Here is a 6910-nt window from a genome sequence, read left to right as displayed (position 1 = left end):
TTCCTCTAACGCAGATGCCCGTCGGAGCCAAGAGCTCTTCACCGCGGCCATGTCGTCGCCGTGGCCACCATTGCCTAGAGCTGCAACCGAGCACAAAAGCGTGCTCAGTGCACCCCCAGGAGGCCATAGCACCCCTCTTTGCCTCCTGCCGTGCTCCCTAACACCGAAACCCAGTTCACCCGAACTCCGGCTGCCGCCTTAGAGCCCGCCATCATCGGCTCCGGCCACCATAGGCCCGGCTGCCACCACCGCTCGACGTGCGCCTGCGAGAGCTCTATAACGAGCCCAAGAATGGCCTCATCCATGCCCTGTAGGCGATTTCTGAGCCACGCCGCCGTCTTGGGCCTCGCCGGCGGCTTAACGCCGGTGGGTTTGACCCACTTTGACCCCGGCTGGTCCCCATCTGGGTTGATGACATGTGGGGCCGGCACTAACTGGTTTAGTTAGGTGTTAGTTAGTGCGAATCACCACTGTTAGTTGTTAATCCCCTCGCTAAACTAACCCTGAGCCACTGACATGTGGGCCCAGCCCTGCTGACATTTTTGTTAGGGTTATTTTAACTCTAATCAACACAGTTAACTAACAGAGTCACTGACCAGTGGGCCCCACTGGTCAGGTTTGACCTAGCGGCGCCTGTTGACCTGCTGAGGTCAGCATGACCTAATGCTAACGCAGTAAACATTTTCTGGAATTAAAATAAATCAGAAATGATTTATAAATTTCAGAAAAATGATCTAAACTTCTAAAATGCATTGAAATTCAACTGTAACTCCAAATTAAACAATTTATATATCCATCTGTACTGGTTTCATGCATGATAAAGCAACTTAATCTTGCTATTTAGTGCAAAACATGATAAGGCACTATTTAAATTCATTAGTTGAGTTTGGGATTGAACCTTTGGTTCAAAATGACCCAAATCCATCTGGTTGTAGTTGCATTAGGCCAACAGACTCATGTTGCCATGTCATGATCATGCATCATTTTGTGCATTGCATTGATTATGGTTCCTTCTATGTTGCTGGTATTTATCCCCTCTCAGTAGACGACGTGCCGACGATGAGTTCGATGACACCGATGAAGAACTATACTATCTTCAGAAGTGCTAGGCAAGCAAAACACCCTTGTTGGGGATATAACTATTTGTGTAAGCGCCCAGGAGGGGCCGGGTTACGCAAAGAAGACTCAGCAGAAAGAAGCCCAAGACCAAGCATGAAGATAGCGGTTCAATAAAGGGCCTAAGGCCCAGGCGACTTAAGGCCCGTTGTAGTAAACCGCTACAATGGCATGACTTGTATCATGAGGTAGATTTGACTAGTCACCGAGCCGGACACTGTTTATAAGCCAGCCGGGACTCTGTAAGCCACAGGGCATCAACCCGTGTATATAAGGGGATAACATGTTGGCGGCTTAGGGCAAGAAACAACTCATCAAGAGCCGGGCATAGCATATCTCGCTCCCATGTCATAGAAACATCAATACCAACCCAACTAGACGTAGGCCTTACCTTCACCGTAAGGGGCCGAACTAGTATAAACCTCTCGTGTCCCTTGTCCCAATTAACCCCTTCAAGCTTCCTAGTTGTGATGGCTCCACAACTAAGCCCTTTCACGAGGACATCTGACGTGACAATTCCACGACAGTTGGCGCCCACCGTGGGGCCAGCGCACGGTGGATTTGAGTTCTTGAAGGGCAACTTCAAAGGGCTCAAGGGATACATAGTGGGCCGGATGACCAAGAGTCGTCGCGGCAAGATCTACATCGACGATGAAGGCTGGGGCCCCGACGCCGGCTCAATTGAGTACGGGTACCGGGTCCCCTTCGACGGAATCCACGTCTTCATCGGCCGGATTGGTGAGCCGGGCCCTGAGCCGGACAGCTACACCGACCTCGTCGAGACGGCTCAGCGTGCAAGGAAGGCCCGAGTTCAAGCTGTCATGAAGCGTGCCTTTGTGGCCTGCATCCACGGAGAGGAACTCTTTGAAGGATCTGAAGAAGGTGGTGAGACGACCGTCCTCTCGGACGATGTTTCGTCCACCGCTTCATAAGATTCGCTATACCAAGTGCAAGACGGCGTGCTTGGGGGCTGTTCCGATGGCACTAGTATTCCGGACCCCTATGAGCCGCCAAGATGGGAAGGAGTCTTCATGGCTGGAACTCAACTCGGCCAAAATTCTACGGCTGCTATAGCAATAACGTCCGGAACAGGGGCAGTCGTGGCAGGAGACCCTGTGCGTCCGCCGGCTCAGGTACTGATAGACCTCATGGACAAGCTTACGGCCCTGTTAACCGCCACGGTTATCCCTGTGAACAAAGATGAGCATGACATGGAGGTGGCACGGGTGTGTGAGGAGATAGCTCGGGCCAAGGAGGCCATGGCAGCTGAGGATATTAGACTAGCCACAGAGCGGGCGGCTCTGGACGCCCGGGCGCAGCGGTTGCAGTTAGAAGCCTACCAGCTCATGATGAGCCTGAACGCGTCTAATGAGGTGATGAGGAGGAGACGTCAACCCAGTCCCGTTTACCTCCGAATTACGACCCTCGGGTTCTTTTTGCTACACCCGGAGCCGGCCCAAGTAACCTGCCAGAGACTGACCAGTTTACGATAGCCGGAGCAGGAGGACCGGCTCAGCCTCGAGAGATGCCACCCCCTCATGTGAGCATGGCACCACCACGTTAGGGTCACTTTTCCAACCCCATGGAGAACTTAATTGCGGCTTCGGCGCGCTTGGCGGCTCTTCCCGTGGACGGTGATGACCCGACAGCAGTGGAGACCCGGAGGGTCAGAGAACTTCTCCAGACGGCCTTGGCTCAGCAAGAGACCTATTCTTACAGCCGGGATAGGATTCATTCAACTCCTCCACCTTGGTTAGCACCGCCTCGTCAGAACCGGAGCCCGAGTTACAGCAAACACATGGAGTCTGAAGCTTTGTCAAGTAACTCCCAGCGCTGTAACCAGCTCGGTGGTTATAATCTGGTGCAAGACCGAGTATGCCAGTAGAACGAGCGGGCGGCTCAGCTAGCGGCTCAGCTAGCGGCTCAACAGATGGCACATCAAGATTTCCCAGAGTATCCAACGACTTCCGTTGAGACGGGAGTAGCCACTAGAACCGTCAGAGTTCCTTGTCTGGTACCGGCTCTGCGTAATGTGCGCCTACCCAATGACTTCAAGGGACCTCGAAAGGTGCCGAATTACACGGCTGACTTGCAGCCCGGAGCTTGGATCGGAAGTTATGAGATGACCATGGAGTTATTGGAAGTCAGCGACGTGGCGATGGCTAAGTACTTCACCATGATGTTAGAAGGAATAGCCCGGTCCTGGTTAAAGGGTTTGCCACCCAATTCCATTGGTTCGTGGGCAGAACTAAAAGCCTGTTTCATCTAGAACTTCAAAGACACTTGCAAGCAGTCTATGTCAATTGTGGACTTGACAAATTGTAAACAGGAGGAGGGTGAATCTACGACTCATTGGGTACGCCAGGTCAAGGAGATAATACATTCATCTGAGAAGATGGATGCCAGCTCTGCAGTCCTCATGTTGGAGAAGAATTGCCATTTTGAGCCACTGAGGCAGAAACTGGGGCGCCTTAAGCGTGATTGCAACGATATGGGTACGCTGATGGCGGCTTTAGTCAAATATGCCGACTCTGATAGTACCAAGGATCCCGCGTCTGATGAGGAAAAGACCGGGAAGGGACAGAAGAACGACAATGGAAAGGGTCAGCAGCATAACCCGATGAATCAAGGAGGCAATAAGCGTAAGGCGGATGGTAACACGGAGTTTGTGGCTAACGCCAATACGCAAGGTAACAATCAGAGAGGTAAGGGTAAGCCTCCTCGATCCGGCAGGTCATTCCCATCTCTTGAGCAGCTACTCAATGAGCCTTGCCCGAGACACGGCACCCGGGAGCGGCCCGCTACACACCTATGGAAAGATTGCGCGATCATGAAGGCGTTTAAGAATTCCAACACCTTTGATGGCAATCATGGGCCTGGCGGCGGCTCAGGGGCTGGCGGATTTCATGGCCCGGGTGGTGGTTCAAGTTCCGGTTTTCAGGGACATCAAGGCGGCTATAATCAATAGCAGTCTGGTCAAGGAGAACAGCAGAAACAGCAGTCGGGTTATCAAAGCAATCCGAAACAGTTGAATAGTGGGCAGTATCACGTGTTTACCACTAGCTTATGCAAACGCGACCAGAAGGTTCATAAGAGGGTCGTGAATTCTATTGAGCCGGCTGTTCCTCGTTACTTAAGGTGGTCAGAATAGCCCATTGTGTGGAACAGAGAAGATCACCCTCCACGGGTCGATAATCCGGGTCAGTTAGCCTTGGTGGTAGCACCTCAGGTTGGTGGATATAAATTCACTAAGGTACTCATGGACGGAGGTAGTAGCATCAATATCCTCTATTATGAGACCTTTCGACGCATGGGGTTGACGGATAAGAATTTGAGGACATCCAACACTGCTTTCCATGGAGTGGTTCCTGGTAAGTCGGCTTACCCGGTTGGCAAGATTGAACTGGAAGTGGCCTTCGGAGACGAATATGATTCAAGGGCTGAGAAATTGACGTTTGAAGTGGTCAAAATCAGGAGCCCATATCATGCTCTGTTTGGGCGGGCGGCTTATGCTAAGTTCATGGCACGGCCTTTGAGGGAGTCCTGGACTAGGGGGTGTCCGGATAGCCGGACTATCATCATCGGCCGGACTCCAAGACTATGAAGATACAAGATTGAAGACTTTGTCCCGTGTCTGGATGGGACTTTCCTTGGCGTGGAAGGCAAGCTTGGCAATACGGATGTGTAGATCTCCTACCATTGTAACCAACTCTGTGTAACCCTAGCCCTCTCCGGTGTCTATATAAACCGGAGGGTTTTAGTCCATAGGACGAACAACAATCATACCATAGGCTAGCTTCTAGGGTTTAGCCTCCTTGATCTTGTGGTAGATCCGCTCTTGTACTACCCATATCATCAATATCAATCAAGCAAGAGTAGGGTTTTACCTCCGTCGAGAGGGCCCGAACCTGGGTAAAAACATCGTGTCCCTTGTCTCCTGTTACCATCCGCCTAGACGCACAGTTCAGGACCCCCTACCCGAGATCCGCCAGTTTTGACACCGACATTGGTGCTTTCATTGAGAGTTCCTCTGTGCCGTCACGATCAGGAAGGATGCCTCTTCCCGTCTTTAAAGACGGTACCATTGCCAAAGGAGCTTTGGCCGCCGGCCAAACTATCCGTCTAGGTGGTTTTCTTATGACCGCCTGTTCGGCCGCCGCTTCGATGATGACCTCTCGGGTCATCAAAAGCGATCTTCGCATCAGCTCGGAATTCACCGAGCAGCTGGATCCGTTTGAGCTCTCTTCTGTAAACGAGCTCTTGGATCGCATCGCCGCCCTGGGGGTCTCTACAGACTACGATCAGATTGGGCTTAAAACCGATCTGAGAGAGATTAACTCCCCCCAGGTTACCCACCACGTTGCGGTGGTAGAGGAACAACGCGGCGACTCTTTTTCTGTATTAAAGACCAGTTATGTCCGGACTCCTGATCCTCCATGCCGGATTCCCACGGAGGGACGGACGTCGATCAAGTATCGAACCTAAAGTCGGGCAGCGGACCTGACTCGTTGGACAATGTCCAGCAATCCAAGCTTCCAAATTCGGAAACTTTTCGGCCCTTGAGCCTCAAGTTGGGTAGGGTTCCGGACTTTATTCCACCCACCCACCCAAACATATGCGATCTATCTCAAATCGGGCAAGAGCCCGCTGAAACAGTACATCATTACTGGGCCAGATTCCTCCTGGTTATGGACAGGATAAAGGACTGTCGTGAGGAAAACGCAATTCCAATTTTCTGCAACAATTGCACGGACAAGGGAATTTTGAACGCCGTAAGTCGTCGCGAAATTACACGCTTCGCCGACCTGGCGTCCATAGTACGAAAGTACTGTGCGATGGAGAGTGTCCGAAAAATTGAAACTAAGTTTTGGGACAATCCGGCTCCGAACACAACCCTAATCCGAAACAAAAGGGTGCATCATGCTCAGGCACCCGGGACAAAAACCAAAAAGCAAAAACCCCATAAAGGGCACGGAACCGTACTGGAAGGATGGCTCAGCGGACCCTGTAAAATTCATAGTACAGAGGGTGCCACTCCAACACATAGCCTTCGAGCATGTTGGATACTGCGGCAGGTGGCCAAAAGTGGCGAAGAGCTTCTAGCCCCGGAGAACCACCCCAACAGTACCAGTACGGTATTAACAGTCTTTGAGACTTTCGCATCAAATAATATGCGGAAACGAACAATCCACAGCCTCGCAGAAGTCTACCAAGTAGCAACAACAAATCCATGGAGCGACTCGGCTATCACCTTCAACGCCAGCGACGAACCTAAATTCCGAACAGCCCGAGCACCAGCCGCATTGGTCCTCAGTCCAATAGTGGACGGCTTTCGTCTTACCAAGGTACTCATGGATGGCGGCAGCGGATTAAACCTCATCTACGAGGAAACCCTTCGAAAAATGGAGACAGACCGGAGCCGCATTGAGCGAAGCAGCACAACCTTTAGAGGAATAATCCCTAGTCGGGAAGCACGCTGCACAGGAAAAATTACACTTGATGTGGTGTTCAGCTCGTCGGACAATTACAGGTCCAAGGAAGTCACATTCCACGTGGCCCCGTTCAGCAGCGGATATCACGCTTTATTAGGGCGAGAGGCATTCACAATTTTCCAAGCCATACCCCATTACGGGTACATGAAGCTTAAAATGCCCGGGCCCAATGGAACCATCACTCTTGCCAGTGATCCGGACATAGCACTCCGCGCCGAAAACAAGACAGCCGCACTAGCCCTAGAGGCACTATCCTATGCCCTAGCGGCAGAGGAACTCACTGTGTTGCGCTCTACGGTGAA

Source organism: Triticum dicoccoides, chromosome 6B (genome assembly GCF_002162155.2).
Source record: "Triticum dicoccoides isolate Atlit2015 ecotype Zavitan chromosome 6B, WEW_v2.0, whole genome shotgun sequence".
In the NCBI taxonomy this organism is placed as follows: Eukaryota; Viridiplantae; Streptophyta; class Magnoliopsida; order Poales; family Poaceae; genus Triticum; species Triticum dicoccoides.
This window is presented reverse-complemented; position numbering follows the sequence as displayed.